The following is a 16103-nucleotide window of genomic DNA, read 5'->3' on the forward strand; positions in this document are numbered from 1 at the left end:
CTCTGCTTTTCTTTTGCCTCCCTCAAGATGTTCTGCAAAGCTCAAATTCGTTGGTCGAGCTTTTGTTCTCAACCAGTTTTGCTAGGATTCCTTGATGCCTCACTCGGTTGAATGTCGCCTTGATGTAAACCTGTCACCCTTGCCTCACCTCTGGAATTCAGCTTTATTGGAGCCATACAGCTGTACAGATTAGAAACAGACCCTTCGGCCCAACTCATCCATGCTGACCAGATATCCTAAATGAATCTAGTCCCATTTGCCAGTATCTGGCCCATATCCCTCTAAACCCTCTAAACCCTTCCTATTCATGTACCCATCCAGATGCCTTTTAAATGCTGTAATTGTACCAGCCTCCACCACTTCCTCTGGCAAATCATTTCCATGCACCACCCTCTTAGGTCCCTTTTAAGTTTGTTCCCCTCTCACCTTAAACCTATGCCCTCTAGCTTCGGACCCTGGGGAAAAGTCTCCACCATACCCCCCACCCCACAGCCACTTTGAGGGCCAGTGTGCAAGAAAGTGGATTGAGCAATGTCAGATCAGGCATGATCTCATTGAATGGTGGAGCAGACTCGATGGGCTGAGTGGCCTACTTCTCCTCCTACATATTATGCCCTTCCTTGCAACTCCCTGCACTTCCAGGGCAACTGATGAGCATTGAAACAACGAGATTGAAATATTTCATTTGGGAGTTGGGGTTGAAGCTTTCCTTTCTCCTTACCCAGGTCAAACCAACAATAAATGTCAAAATATTTGAGGCGCAATTACTTCCTAGGCCTTATTTAAATTACATGTGGCTTAGAGATTTTCTCCCCTCAGGTGAGGCATGATGAGATTACTGTAGCTGAGATGCACAGAGTCAGAAGTTTTCTAGACCCGAAACGTCAGCTTTTCTGCTCCTCTGGTGCTGCTTGGCCTGCTGTGTTCATCCAGCTCCAAGCCTTGTTATCTCAGAGTCAGAAAGTGATTGGGACTATTTCTGGGCTGATTGAAATGCTGCCAAAAGAAGACTGAGAGCAGCAAATAAAAGTGAGAGTGAGCAAACAAAATACTGAAATCTAGAATGTAACCAGTGAAGCTGGAGATGACAGTGAAATGCTGGGTGAACAAGAGGATTGACCGCTTGTGCTGTGAACACTACTTTTAAAAGAAAAGTCACTGAAAACTTTGAGAGACTGAGTAAAGTAGGAACTGCTGTACAGCGCAGCCTCATGGCCGTAACAAGGAGCTGCATCAACACAAATCAACTGAATCATGACCAGTATAACCTGCATTTATGTAGCACCTTCAGCGCGGTGAACTGCCCCAGTAGCTCACAGCAGCGTTATCATGTAAAGTTTTACACTGGAGGAGATATTTTGGAATTAATGGGAATCTGGGCAAAAACTCCACACTACTTTAGTCATATTTGACACAGATGAAAATGGTCGTGGTTGATGGAGGTCAGTCACCTCAGCTCCAGGACACCTATGCAAGAGTTCCTCAGGATAGTGTCCTTAGCCAAACCATAATCAACTGCTTCATCATTGACCTTTCCTTTATTGTAAGGTCGGAAGTGCAATGTTCAATGATAATCATGCAATGTTCAGCAACATCCATAATTCCTCAGATACTGAAACAGCCAAAATAGCAAGAACTGGACAATACACACGTTCGACAGCTAGCAAGTAACACTCACTCCATACAGGTCCAACAAGAGAAAATTTAAACAGGATCCCTTCACATTCAATGGCATTACTGTCACTTAATGCCCTACTAGCAATATCTTGATGACCAGAAACTGAATTGGGCTCACCATGTAATTATTGTGGGATATGACTACAGGTCTGAGCTATGGAATCCTGCAGTCACTTCCTGACTCCCTCCACCTGTAAGTAGTGTATTATCTACAACAGGCACTGCAGAAATTTACCAATACTCCTTAGACAGCACCTTCCAAACTGAAAATCATTGCCATCCAGAAGGATAAGGACAGCAGATACATGGAAACACCACCACCCTGCAAGTTCCTCTCCAAGCTACTCCAAACTGCTTGGAACTATACCACAGTCCCATCACTGCAGTCGGGTCAAAATCCTGGAATTTCCACCCTAACAGCATCGTGAAGCTGCACCGTATGGACTGTGCAGTTCAAGAAGGCAGCTCACCATCACCTTCTTAGGAACAATTACGGATGTAGAATAAATTGTTGGCTCAGCCAGCGACACCCACATCCCATGAATCAATCATTAAAAGCCATTGATGACACACATTCATGTGGCTATCTCCTCAGCTCTGGAATTCCATCACGGAGTAGAGTCAGACAGCATGGAAACAGACCCTGACAAAGTTTCCCAAACTGAACTAGTCCCACTTGCCTGCATTTGGCCCATATCCCTGTCAACACTTCCTCTTCTACCACTTCCGCTGGCAGTTCATTCCACATATGAATCATCCTCCATGTGAAAATGAGCCCCTCTGGTCCCTTTTACATCTTTCTTCACACCTTAAAAATATCCCTCCCAGTTTTGATTGCATCCACCGTTTGCTATTCACTTTATCCATGCCCCTCATAATTTGCTATTCACCTCATCTATGCCCTTCTATCGAGTCACCCCTCAGCCTCCTAGCATCCAGTGGAAAAAGTCCCAGCCTATCCATCTCACTTTTTAACTGATACTCTTCAGTCCCACCAACATCCTTGTAAATCTTTTCTGAACCCTGTCTGATTTTAAGAATATCCTACAGCAGGTTCCTTAGTCAAGAATGGCAGCCACTTAACCAAACATGATAGCTGGATATTTTTAAGCAATTTGTCCAGACATTTCTGGACAAGATGGGGCTTGAATCTAGGTATGTGAGCCCAGAGGTACGGGCAATCTCAATACACCACCTTGTGTTGGATGAAGGTGAATTCTCTGGAGTGAGTTCATGACACTTCACCCTCAAACTCTACAAGAGATGAAGCAGAGATACCTTGCAAGGAAAACGTCCCAACAGGCTTTACTCTCAAATACGGCTCCCCATAATTTCAGGCACAGGTCAAAACCAACGGGAACTTCGTCAAAACAGGGTGGTGAGGGAATAAAAATATCTCAAAACAACAGCCAGAAAATATCCTCCATGTTCTTCGTGCCAAATGCAAATCACAAAGAACAGCAAGCAGTGGACAAATTAGGAGTGAAAATCAGCTAGCTCATGGCCGTGCAATCATTTTCCAAGGCGATTACACACAGAGGCTGAGCCACTGCTCAGCAAAAATCCATGCTGTGCCAGCCAGCCTAGACATTGACCCAGGTTTTACCAAATCATTTGGACAGTTAATAGCACACAACAGGCTCCAGCCCAGAGAATTCCTGGTTACTGGATTCCCAGATGCTGTCATTAACAGAAACTGAGAAGAGGTAGCAGAAACAAAACTAGCAGGAGCCTCAGTAAACAATCCAGATGTAAATTTTAAAAATATGTTGAAAAGGCAACCAGAGACCATTCTTCTGCAATCCCCAACTCAGCAAACAAGCTGCTGAGGAATAACTGAAGATGAATTCCCAGCTATCCACAGGGGGAATCCAGAATTCCCCCTCTGCAAGGATCAAACAAACACCAGGACAATATTTGAGGATTATAGTGATGACCTCAATTGTCCAATACCCAGGGAGGACTACATGGGAAAGACTGCTTTTCTGACAAGATGTTCAACAAAGGCTCATCTGTCCCTTTTGGCTGCAAAAACTCCTATGGACTCTATTCTGGCAAAATGGCAGCAGGGTAAGTCGCTTCATTCAGAACTCCACTCTGCTCGTCAGTTCCCTTTCCTTTTCCTTTCATTTACTCTTCTTCTTCTCCGTCCTCTCTGTAGCAATTCTATTCACCACACACCGAGCCCTTTCAACTAACTACCTAAGGAGTTGGAAAGGAGTCCAGTCGCGACCGAGAACTGTGTGGTGGGTGGGAACCGAATGTGCGGGCCGTGTTCTGTGGCGATGGTGGACCACGTGTGGGCTGGAACGACGGTGGTAACAGTAGGCTGGTGAGGCGGCAGCAAATGGCAGCGAGGCCAGGCCTCTCACATGGCAGCAGCAGCCTCCTGGGTGCCCAAGTGATTGAGAGCATCATTGTGGAGGTGGGACTTGGGACATTGAGATCTGGACTTTTCTTTCTGGCTTACATTAGGCTTTGTTAAATCTTTCTAATTCTGTTTTTTGTAATCAAGTTGATGCCAGCGAATGGTGACTTTGTGAACTTTTTGCTGTACTTATGTATTCCTTTAGATAGTACACGTGACAAATAAATAAAACAAAATAAATCCAAATTTTGCAAAGCAACTGAGTTCTCCCTAGCTCTGGATATATATTGTCCACCTCTTTCCTCGTTTTAGTCATTCCTGAAAACTTTTGGCCATGTTTTTGGGCATTTTCCTTAACCTCCTTAAGTGAGGGCTTGCTGTCAACTCTTGCTCCACAGCGTTCAACTAAAGCAGGTCAGGACGTTAAAAGTGCTATGTAAAAACAAAAAAAAATTGTTTCATATTTCAGAAGAGTAAACGTGTGTTTACAATATTTAATCCGTTTTACCCTATACAGCTCCACCCTTGCAGTAAAGCTGAACCACACACCTGGATGAATGGTTACAGGTGTGCTGTCGCGAGGCCTTCAGGGAGTTGTAGTCCGGAGCGGTCGTGAGACTACATTTCCCGGCGTAAGGAGCGGGTGCTGATGCCTAATGGGAGTTGTAGTCCACACTTATCACCGTAGGGGACTACATCACCCGGAGGTGCCCCGACAGAACGGACCTCTGAATGGTTGGAGGGAGCTTCCGCCAATGGGAGCGTGAGAGAGGCGCAGGCGCGATGGGGAGTTGGTGAAGACGCGGGGGGAGCCTTGGAAACGGAGCGAGGGGCAGCCTCGGGGGCTCAGGCCCGAACCAGGCCTGGAGTTGGTGAGTGGATAGACACCCGTAATACGCCGCTGCCGCCCTCACCATTCAGACCCGTCACTGACCCCCCCCATCACTGACCCCACTCCCTGTCACTGACCGCCTCCCCGTCACTGACCCCCAGTCTCTGCCCCCCTCCCTGTCACTGACCCCACTCCCCGTCACTGACCCCACTCCCCGTCACTGACCCCCAGTCTCTGCCCCCCTCCCCGTCACTGACCCCACTCCCCGTCACTGACCCCACTCCCTATCACTGACCCCCCCATCACTGACCCCCCCTCCCCGTCACTGACCCCACTCCCCGTCACTGACCCCCAGTCTCTGCCCCCCTCCCCGTCACTGACCCCCAGTCTCTGCCCCCCTCCCCGTCACTGACCCCACTCCCCGTCACTGACCCCACTCCCCGTCACTGACCCCACTCCCCGTCACTGACCCCCAGTCTCTGCCCCCCTCCCCGTCACTGACCCCCAGTCTCTGCCCCACTCCCCGTCACTGACCCCACTCCCCGTCACTGACCCCACTCCCCGTCACTGACCCCCCTCCCTATCACTGACCCCCCCATCACTGACCCCCCCTCCCCGTCACTGACCCCACTCCCCGTCACTGACCTCCCCGTCACTGACCCCCAGTCTCTGCCCCCCTCCCCGTCACTGACCCCACTCCCCGTCACTGACCCCACGCCCCGTCACTGACCCCCTGTCACTGACCCCACTCCCCGTCACTGACCCCACTCCCTGTCACTGACCCCACTCCCCGTCACTGATCCCCCCGTCACTGACCCCACCCCCCGTCACTGACCCCACTCCCCGTCACTGACCCCCCATCACTGACCCCACTCCCTGTCACTGACCCCCCTCCCCGTCACTGAGCCCCATCACTGACCCCCTCCCCGTCACTGACCCCCTTCCCTATCACTGACCCCCCATCACTGACCCCCCTCCCTATCACTGACCCCCCCGTCACTGACCCCCCCTCCCCGTCACTGACCCCCCCCTCCCCGTCACTGACCCCCCCTCCCCGTCACTGACCCCCCCTCCCCGTCACTGACCCCACTCCCGTCACTGACCGCACTCCCCGTCACTGACCCCCCGTCACTGACCCCACTCCCCGTCACTGACCGCCTCCCCATCACTGACCCCCAGTCGCTGCCCCCCTCCCTGTCACTGACCCCCCTCCCTGTCACTGACCCCCCTCCCTGTCACTGACCCCCCTCCCCGTCACTGACCCCCCTCCCCGTCACTGACCCCCCTCCCCGTCACTGACCCCCCTCCCCGTCACTGACCCCACTCCCCGTCACTGACCCCACTCCCCGTCACTGACCGCCTCCCCATCACTGACCCCCAGTCGCTGCCCCCCTCCCTGTCACTGACCCCCCTCCCTGTCACTGACCCCCCTCCCCGTCACTGACCCCCCTCCCCGTCACTGACCCCCCTCCCCGTCACTGACCCCACTCCCCGTCACTGACCCCACTCCCCGTCACTGACCCCCAGTCTCTGCCCCCCTCCCCGTCACTGACCCCCCTCCCCGTCACTGACCCCCCTCCCCGTCACTGACCCCACTCCCCGTCACTGACCCCCAGTCTCTGCCCCCCTCCCCGTCACTGACCCCCCTCCCCGTCACTGACCCCCCTCCCTATCACTGACCCCCCCCATCACTGACCCCCCCTCCCCGTCACTGACCCCACTCCCCGTCACTGACCCCCAGTCACTGAACCCACTCCCCGTCACTGACCCCCAGTCTCTGCCCCCCTCCCCGTCACTGACCCCACTGACCCCACTCCCCGTCACTGACCCCACTCCCCGTCACTGACCCCCAGTCTCTGCCCCCCTCCCCGTCACTGACCCCCAGTCTCTGCCCCACTCCCCGTCACTGACCCCCCTCCCTATCACTGACCCCCCCATCACTGACCCCCCCTCCCCGTCACTGACCCCACTCCCCGTCACTGACCTCCCAGTCACTGACCCCCAGTCTCTGCCCCCCTCCCCGTCACTGACCCCCCTCCCCATCACTGACCCCACTCCCCGTCACTGACCCCACTCCCCGTCACTGACCCCACTCCCCGTCACTGACCCCACGCCCCGTCACTGACCCCACGCCCCGTCACTGACCCCCCGTCACTGACCCCACTCCCCGTCACTGACCCCACTCCCCGTCACTGATCCCCCCGTCACTGACCCCACCCCCCGTCACTGACCCCACTCCCCGTCACTGACCCCCCATCACTGACCCCACTCCCTGTCACTGACCCCCCTCCCGTCACTGAGCCCCATCACTGACCCCCTCCCCGTCACTGACCCCCCATCACTGACCCCCTTCCCTATCACTGACCCCCCATCACTGACCCCCCTCCCTATCACTGACCCCCCTCCCTATCACTGACCCCCCCGTCACTGACCCCCCCCCCCCGTCACTGACCCCCCCCCGTCACTGACCCCCCCCCCCGTCACTGACCCCACTCCCCGTCACTGACCCCACTCCCCGTCACTGACCGCACTCCCCGTCACTGACCCCCCGTCACTGACCCCACTCCCCGTCACTGACCCCACTCCCCGTCACTGACCCCACTCCCCGTCACTGACCCCCCGTCACTGACCCCCACTCCCCGTCACTGACCCCACTCCCCGTCACTGACCCCACTCCCCGTCACTGACCCCACTCCCCGTCACTGATCCCCCCGTCACTGACCCCACTCCCCGTCACTGACCCCACTCCCCGTCACTGACCCCACTCCCCGTCACTGATCCCCCCGTCACTGACCCCACTCCCCGTCACTGATCCCCCCGTCACTGACCCCCACTCCCCGTCACTGACCCCACTCCCCGTCACTGACCCCACTCCCCGTCACTGACCCCCCGTCACTGACCCCACTCCCCGTCACTGACCCCCCATCACTGACCCCACTCCCCGTCACTGACCTCCCGTCACTGACCCCACTCCCTGTCACTGACCCCACTCCCCGTCACTGACCCCACTCCCTGTCACTGACCCCCTCCCCATCACTGACCCCCAGTCTCTGCCCCCCTCGCTATCACTGACCCCACTCCCCATCATTGACCCCCCCCCATCACTAACCCCACTCCCCGTCACTGACCCCCCGTCACTGACCCCACTCCCCGTCACTGATCCCCCCGTCACTGACCCCACTCCCCGTCACTGATCCCCCCGTCACTGACCCCACTCCCCGCCACTGACCCACTCCCCGCCACTGACCCCACTCCCCGTCACTGACCCCCCGTCACTGACCCCACTCCCCGTCACTGACCCCCCATCACTGACCCCACTCCCCGTCACTGACCTCCTGTCACTGACCCCACTCCCCGTCACTGACCCCACTCCCCGTCACTGACCCCACTCCCTGTCACTGACCCCCTCCCCATCACTGACCCCCAGTCTCTGCCCCCCTCGCTATCACTGACCCCACTCCCCATCATTGACCCCCCCCATCACTGACCCCACTCCCCGTCACTGACCCCCCGTCACTGACCCCACTCCCTGTCACTGACCCCACTCCCTGTCACTGACCCCCCTCCCCGTCACTGACCCCCCCTCCCCGTCACTGACCCCCCCTCCCCGTCACTGACCCCCCCTCCCCGTCACTGACCCCACTCCCTGTCACTGACCCCCCCGTCACTGACCCCCCCTCCCCGTCACTGACCCCACTCCCTGTCACTGACACCCCCATCACTGACCCCCCCTCCCCGTCACTGACCCCCCCTCCCCGTCACTGACCCCCCCTCCCCATCACTGACCCCACTCCCCGTCACTGACCCCACTCCCCATCACTGACCTCCCGTCACTGACCCCCCTCCCCGTCACTGACCCCCCGTCACTGACCCCACTCCCAATCACTGACCCCCCATCACTGACCCCCCCACACCCCATCACTGACCCCAACCCATCTCTGACCCCCCATTCCCCATCACTGACGACCGTCACTGACCCCCCCCATCACTGACCCCCCCCATCACTGACCCCCCCCCATCACTGACCCCCCCCATCACTGACCCCCCCCATCACTGACCCCCCCCATCACTGACCCCCCCCTCACTGACCCCCCCCCTCACTGACCCCCCCCCTCACTGACCCCCCCCTCACTGACCCCCCCTCACTGACCCCCCCTCACTGACCCCCCCTCACTGACACCCCACTCCCCATCACTGACCCCACCACCATCACTGACCCCAACCCATCACTGACCCCAACCCATCACTGACCACCCAGTCCCCATCACTGACCCCCCCCATCACTGACCCCAACCCATCACTGACCCCAACCCATCACTGACCACCCAGTCCCCATCACTGACCCCCCCCATCACTGACCCCCCCCATCACTGACCCCCCCCATCACTGACCCCCCCATCACTGAACCCCACTCCCCATCATTGACCCCCATCACTGAACCCCACTCCCCATCATTGACCCCCATCACTGACCCCACCCCCATCACTGACCCCCCCCTCCCCGTCACTGACCCCCCCCTCCCCGTCACTGACCCCACTCCCCGTCACTGACCCCACTCCCTGTCACTGACACCCCCATCACTGACCCCCCTTCCCCGTCACTGACCCCACTCCCCGTCACTGACCCCCCATCACTGACCCCACTCCCCATCACTGACCTCCCGTCACTGACCCCCCTCCCCGTCACTGACCCCCCGTCACTGACCCCACTCCAAATCACTGACCCCCCCATCACTGACCCCCCCACACCCCATCACTGACCCCCCCACACCCCATCACTGACCCCCATCACTGACCCCAACCCATCTCTGACCCCCCATTCCCCATCACTGACCCCCCCCATCACTGACCCCCCCCATCACTGACCCCCCCATCACTGACCCCCCCATCACTGACCCCCCCATCACTGACCCCCCCATCACTGACCCCCCCCCTCACTGACCCCCCCCTCACTGACCACACCCCCATCACTGACACCCCACTCCCCATCACTGACCCCACCACCATCACTGACCCCACCCCATCACTGACCCCCTCCATTCCCCATCACTGACGACCATCACTGACCCCACCCCCATCACTGACCACCCAGTCCCCATCACTGACCCCCCCCATCACTGATCCCCCCCATCACTGACCCCCCCCATCACTGACCCCCCCCCATCACTGACCCCCCCCCCATCACTGACCCCCCCCATCACTGAACCCCCCATCACTGACTCCGCTATCACTGACCCCCCCATCACTGAACCCCACTCCCCATCATTGACCCCCATCACTGACCCCACCCCCATCACTGACCCCAACCCATCACTGACCCCCCATTCCCCGTCACTGACGACCATCACTGACCCCACCTCCCCGTCACTGACCCCACCTCCCCGTCACTGACCCCACCTCCCCGTCACTGACCCCACTGCCCATCGCTGACTCCCCATCGCTGACCCCCCCCCCATCGCTGACCCCCCATCACTGACCCCCCCCCCATCACTGACCCCGCCCCCCCCCATCACTGACCCCGCCCCCCCCATCACTGACACCACCCCGCACCACGGACCCCACTCCCCATCCCGGACCCCACTCCCCATCCCGGACCCCCTTCACTGACACCCCCCTCCCCATCACTGTCCCCCATCACCGACCTCCATCGCTGATCCCACTCCCCATCGCTGATCCCCCCCATCACTAACCCACCCCATCATTGCACCGCCCCTCCCCCACCACACCATCATTGAAACCCCCTTCCCCATTCATTGTCCCCCCCATCCCGCCTCACTGACCCCCCCCCATCAGTGACACGGCCCTCCGGCCATCACTGACCCCCCCCCTCCCCCCCGTCACTGACCCCCCCCCCTCCCCCCCGTCACTGACCCCCCCCCCTCCCCCCCGTCACTGACCCCCCCCTCCCCCCCGTCACTGACCCCCCCCTCCCCCCCGTCACTGACCCCCCCCCTCCCCCCCGTCACTGACCCCCCCTCCCCCCCGTCACTGACCCCCCCTCCCCCCCGTCACTGACCCCCCCTCCCCCCCGTCACTGACCCTCCCTCCCCCCCGTCACTGACCCTCCCCCCCGTCACTGACCCTCCCCTCCCCCGTCACTGACCCTCCCCTCCCCCGTCACTGACCCTCCCTCTCCCCCCGTTACTGACCCTCCCCCCCCCGTCACTGACCCTCCCTCGTCACTGACCCTCCCTCCCCCCCGTCACTGACCCTCCCTCCCCCCCGTCACTGACCCTCCCTCCCCCCCCCGTCACTGACCCTCCCCCCCCGTCACTGACCCTCCCCCCCCCCGTCACTGACCCTCCCCCCCCCCGTCACTGACCCTCCCCCCCCCGTCACTGACCCTTGCTTCCTCTATCACTGACACCCCCTCCCCCAAATACTGACCGCACCCTTCCCCATCACTGACACCCGCCCCATCAGTGACCCCCCATCACACTAATGACCCCATCACCCTCCTTCACTGACCCACCTATCAAGGACGACCCCTCCCCCATCACTGATACCTCCCTCCCATCCCTGATCCCCCATCTCCCGATCACTGATTCTCCCCCCATCCCCGGTCCCATCACTGACCCCCACCCTTCATTGAACCACCCTCTCCCATCACTGACCCACTCCATCACTGATCCCACCACCCCTTCATTGAACCGTGCTTCGCCCACCACTGTCCCCTACCACTGCCCCCCCTTCTTCCCAACCGCTTCCCCCGCCTTTGCCCCACCACTGTTCCCCCTCCCTCCCCCCCCTCCCCCCCCCTCCCTCCCCCCCCTCCCTCCCCCCCCTCCCTCCCCCCCCTCCCTCCCTCCCCCCCCCCTCCCCCCCCTCCCTCCCCCCCCCTCTCCCCCCCTCCCCCCCCCCTCTCCCCCCCTCCCCCCCCCTCCCCCCCTCTCCCCCCCCTCTCCCCCCCCCTCTCCCCCCCCTCTCCCCCCCCTCTCCCCCCCCTCTCCCCCCCCTCTCCCCCCCCTCTCCCCCTCCTCCCCCCCTCCTCCCCCCCTCCTCCCTCCCCCCCTCCCTCCCCCCCTCCTCCCCCCCCTCCTCCCCCCCCTCCTCCCTCCCCCCCTCCTCCCCCCCTCCCCCCCCTCCCCCCCCTCCTCCCCCCCCTTCCTCTCCCCCCCTCCCCCCCCTCCCCCCCCCCCCTCCCCCCCCTTCCTCTCCCCCCCCTCCCCCCCCCTCCCCCCCCTTCCTCTCCCCCCCCCTCCCCCCCCTTTCCTCTCCCCCCCCTTCCTCTCCCCCCCCCTCCCCCCTTCCTCTCCCCCCCCCTCCCCCCCTTCCTCTCCCCCCCCCTCCCCCCCTTCCTCTCCCCCCTCCCCCCCCTTCCTCTCCCCCCCTCCCCCCCTCTCTCCCCCCCCTCCCCCCCTCCCCTTCCCCCCCCCCCTCTCCCCCCCTCCCCCCCCCTCCCCCCCTCCCCTCCCCCCCCACTTCCCCCCCCTCCCCTCCCCCCCTTCCCCCCCCTCCCCCCCTTCCCCCCCCCTCCCCCCCTTCCCCCTCCCCCCTCCCCCCCTTCCCCCTCCCCCCTCCCCCCCTTCCCCCTCCCCCCTCCCCCCCCCCTCCCCCCCTTCCCCCTCCCCCCTTCACCCTCCCCCCTTCACCCTCCCCCAGCTCTGTCTCTCCCCCCCCGAGCTCTGACCCCCCTTCCCCCCCCACCACTGTCCCCCCCACCCGCCCCACCACAGTCCCCCCCATCCCCCCACCACTGTCCCCCCTCCCCCACCACTGTCCCCCCTCCCCCACCACTGTCCCCCCTCCCCCACCACTGTCCCCCCCTTCCCCCACCACTGTCCCCCCCCTTCCCCCAGCTCTGTCTCCCCCCTTCCCCCAGCTCTGTCTCCCCCCTTCCCCCAGCTCTGTCCACCCCCTTCCTCCCTCCACTGTCCCCCCCTTCCCCCCTCCACTGTCCCCCCCCCTTCCCCCCTCCACTGTCCCCCCTCTTCCCCCCTCCACTGTCCCCCCTCTTCCCCCCTCCACTGTCCCCCCTTCCCCCCCCACCCCCCACCACTGTCCCCCCCACCACTGTCCCCCCCACCACTGTCCCCCCCACCACTGTCCCCCCCACCACTGTCCCCCCCTCCCCCAGCTCTGTCCCCCCCCTCCCCCAGCTCTGTCCCCCCCCTCCCCCAGCTCTGTCCCCCCCCCCCCAGCTCTGTCCCCCCCCCTCCCCCAGCTCTGTCCCCCCCTCCCCCAGCTCTGTCCCCCCCCCCCAGCTCTGTCTCCCCCCCCCCCAGCTCTGTCTCCCCCCCCCCCAGCTCTGTCTCCCCCCCCCCCAGCTCTGTCTCCCCCCCCCCCCAGCTCTGTCCTCCCCCCCCCCCAGCTCTGTCCTCCCCCCCCCCCCAGCTCTGTCCTCCCCCCCCCCCAGCTCTGTCCTCCCCCCCCAGCTCTGTCCTCCCCCCCCAGCTCTGTCCTCCCCCCCCAGCTCTGTCCTCCCCCCCCCCCCCCAGCTCTGTCCTCCCCCCCCCCCCAGCTCTGTCCTCCCCCCCCCCCCAGCTCTGTCCTCCCCCCCCCCCCAGCTCTGTCCTCCCCCCCCCCCCCAGCTCTGTCCTCCCCCCCCCCAGCTCTGTCCTCCCCCCCCCAGCTCTGTCTCTCCCCCCCCCCCAGCTCTGTCTTTCCCCCCCCGAGCTCTGTCCCCTCCCCCACCACTGTCCCCCCCTTCCCCCCTCCACTGTCCCCCCCCTTCCCCCCTCCACTGTCCCCCCCCTTCCCCCCTCCACTGTCCCCCCCCCTCCCCCACCACTGTCCCCCCCCCTCCCCCACCACTGTCCCCCCCCCTCCCCCACCACTGTCCCCCCCCCTCCCCCACCACTGTCCCCCCCCCTCCCCCACCACTGTCCCCCCCTCCCCCACCACTGTCCCCCCCTCCCCCACCACTGTCCCCCCCCTCCCCCACCACTGTCCCCCCCTCCCCCACCACTGTCCCCCCCTCCCCCACCACTGTCCCCCCCTCCCCCACCACTGTCCCCCCCCCTCCCCCACCACTGTCCCCCCCTCCCCCACCACTGTCCCCCCCCTCCCCCACCACTGTCCCCCCCCTCCCCCAGCTCTGTCCTCCCCCCCCCCAGCTCTGTCCTCCCCCCCCCCAGCTCTGTCCCCCCCCCCCAGCTCTGTCCTCCCCCCCCCCCCAGCTCTGTCCTCCCCCCCCCCAGCTCTGTCCTCCCCCCCCCCCAGCTCTGTCCTCCCCCCCCCCAGCTCTGTCCTCCCCCCCCCCCCAGCTCTGTCCTCCCCCCCCCCAGCTCTGTCCTCCCCCCCCCAGCTCTGTCTTCCCCCCCCCCCCAGCTCTGTCTTTCCCCCCCCCCCCCAGATCTGTCCACCCCCTCCCCCAGCTCTGTCCACCCCCTTCCCCCCTCCACTGTCCCCCCACTTCCCCCCTCCACTGTCCCCCCTTCCCCCCCTTCCCCCCTCCACTGTCCCCCCCTTCCCCCCTCCACTGTCCCCCCCCTTCCCCCCTCCACTGTCCCCCCCTCCCCCCCTCTTCCCCCCTCCACTGTCCCCCCCTTCCCCCCCTTCCCCCCTCCACTGTCCCCCCTTCGCCCCCTTCCCCCCTCCACTGTCCCCCCCTTCCCCCCCCTTCCCCCCCCCCTTCCCCCCCCCCTTCCCCCCCCCCTTCCCCCCCCCCCCTTCCCCCCCCCCTTCCCCCCCCCTTCCCCCCTCCACTGTCCCCCCCCTTCCCCCCTCCACTGTCCCCCCCTTCCCCCCTCCACTGTCCCCCCTTCCCCCCTCCACTGTCCCCCCCTTCCCCCCTCCACTGTCCCCCCCTTCCCCCCTCCACTGTCCCCCCCTTCCCCCCCCTTCCCCCCTCCACTGTCCCCCCCTTCCCCCCTCCACTGTCCCCCCCTTCCCCCCTCCACTGTCCCCCCCTTCCCCCCTCCACTGTCCCCCCTCCCCCTCCACTGTCCCCCCTCCCCCTCCACTGTCCCCCCTCCCCCACCACTGTCCCCCCTTCCCCCCTCCACTGTCCCCCCTTCCCCCCTCCACTGTCCCCCCTTCCCCCCTCCACTGTCCCCCCTTCCCCCCCTCCACTGTCCCCCCTTCCCCCCTCCACTGTCCCCCCCTTCCCCCCTCCACTGTCCCCCCCTTCCCCCCTCCACTGTCCCCCCCCTTCCCCCCTCCACTGCCCCCCCTTCCCCCCTCCACTGTCCCCCCCTTCCCCCACCACAGTCCCCCCTCCCCCACCACAGTCCCCCCTCCCCCACCACAGTCCCCCCCCCCCCCCCCCCCCCCCCCCCCCCCCCCCCCCCCCCCCCCCTCCCCCCCCCCCCCCCCCCCCCCCACCACTGTCCCCCCCTCCCCCACCACTGTCCCCCCCCTCCCCCACCACTGTCCCCCCCCTCCCCCACCACTGTCCCCCCCCTCCCCCACCACTGTCCCCCCCCTCCCCCACCACTGTCCCCCCCCCTCCCCCACCACTGTCCCCCCCCTCCCCCACCACTGTCCCCCCCCCTCCCCCACCACTGTCCCCCACCCTCCCCCACCACTGTCCCCCACCCTCCCCCACCACTGTCCCCCACCCTCCCCCACCACTGTCCCCACCCTCCCCCACCACTGTCCCCACCCTCCCCCACCACTGTCTCCCCCCTCCCCCAGCTCTGTCTCCCCCCTTCCCCCAGCTCTGTCTCCCCCCCTTCCCCCAGCTCTGTCTCCCCCCTTCCCCCAGCTCTGTCTCCCCCCTTTCCCCCAGCCCTGTCGCCCCCCTTCCCCCAGCTCTGTCTCCCCCCTTCCCCCAGCTCTGTCTCCCCCCTTCCCCCCTCCACTGTCCCCCCTCCACTGTCCCCCCCTTCCCTCACCACTGTTCCCCCCCTTCCCCCCTCCACTGTTTCCCCCCCTTCCCCCCTCCACTGTCCCCCCTCCACTGTCCCCCCCTTCCCTCACCACTGTCCCCCCCATCCCTCACCACTGTCCCCCCCCTTCCCCCCTCCACTGTCCCCCCCCTTCCCCCCTCCACTGTCCCCCCCCTTCCCCCCTCCACTGTCCCCCCCCTTCCCCCCTCCACTGTCCCCCCCCCTTCCCCCCTCCACTGTCCCCCCCTTCCCCCCTCCACTGTCCCCCCCCTCCACTGTCCCCCCCCTCCACTGTCCCCCCCCTCCACTGTCCCCCCCCTCCACTGTCCCCCCCTCCACTGTCCCCCCCCCTCCACTGTCCCCCCCCTCCACTGTCCCCCCCCCTCCACTGTCCCCCCCCCTCCACTGTCCCCCCCCTCCACTGTCCCCCCCCCCTCCACTGTCCCCCCCTCCCC

The 16103-nt window shown here is 63.6% G+C and overlaps 1 protein-coding gene across 1 annotated transcript in view; it reads left to right on the plus strand.

The window, feature by feature from the left end:
* Positions 1-4720: 4720 nt before the first annotated feature.
* The window catches only part of LOC125447474 (long-chain fatty acid transport protein 1-like), a 67882-nt gene continuing 56499 nt past the window's right edge, over positions 4721-16103 (plus strand). Inside the window, exon 1 of the mRNA XM_048521849.2 lies at positions 4721-4917. The gene's annotated coding sequence lies outside the window, so the exon portion shown is untranslated. The remainder of the gene's footprint in view (positions 4918-16103) is intronic.

The sequence above is a fragment of the Stegostoma tigrinum genome, chromosome 35 (assembly GCF_030684315.1).
Source record: "Stegostoma tigrinum isolate sSteTig4 chromosome 35, sSteTig4.hap1, whole genome shotgun sequence".
In the NCBI taxonomy this organism is placed as follows: Eukaryota; Metazoa; Chordata; class Chondrichthyes; order Orectolobiformes; family Stegostomatidae; genus Stegostoma; species Stegostoma tigrinum.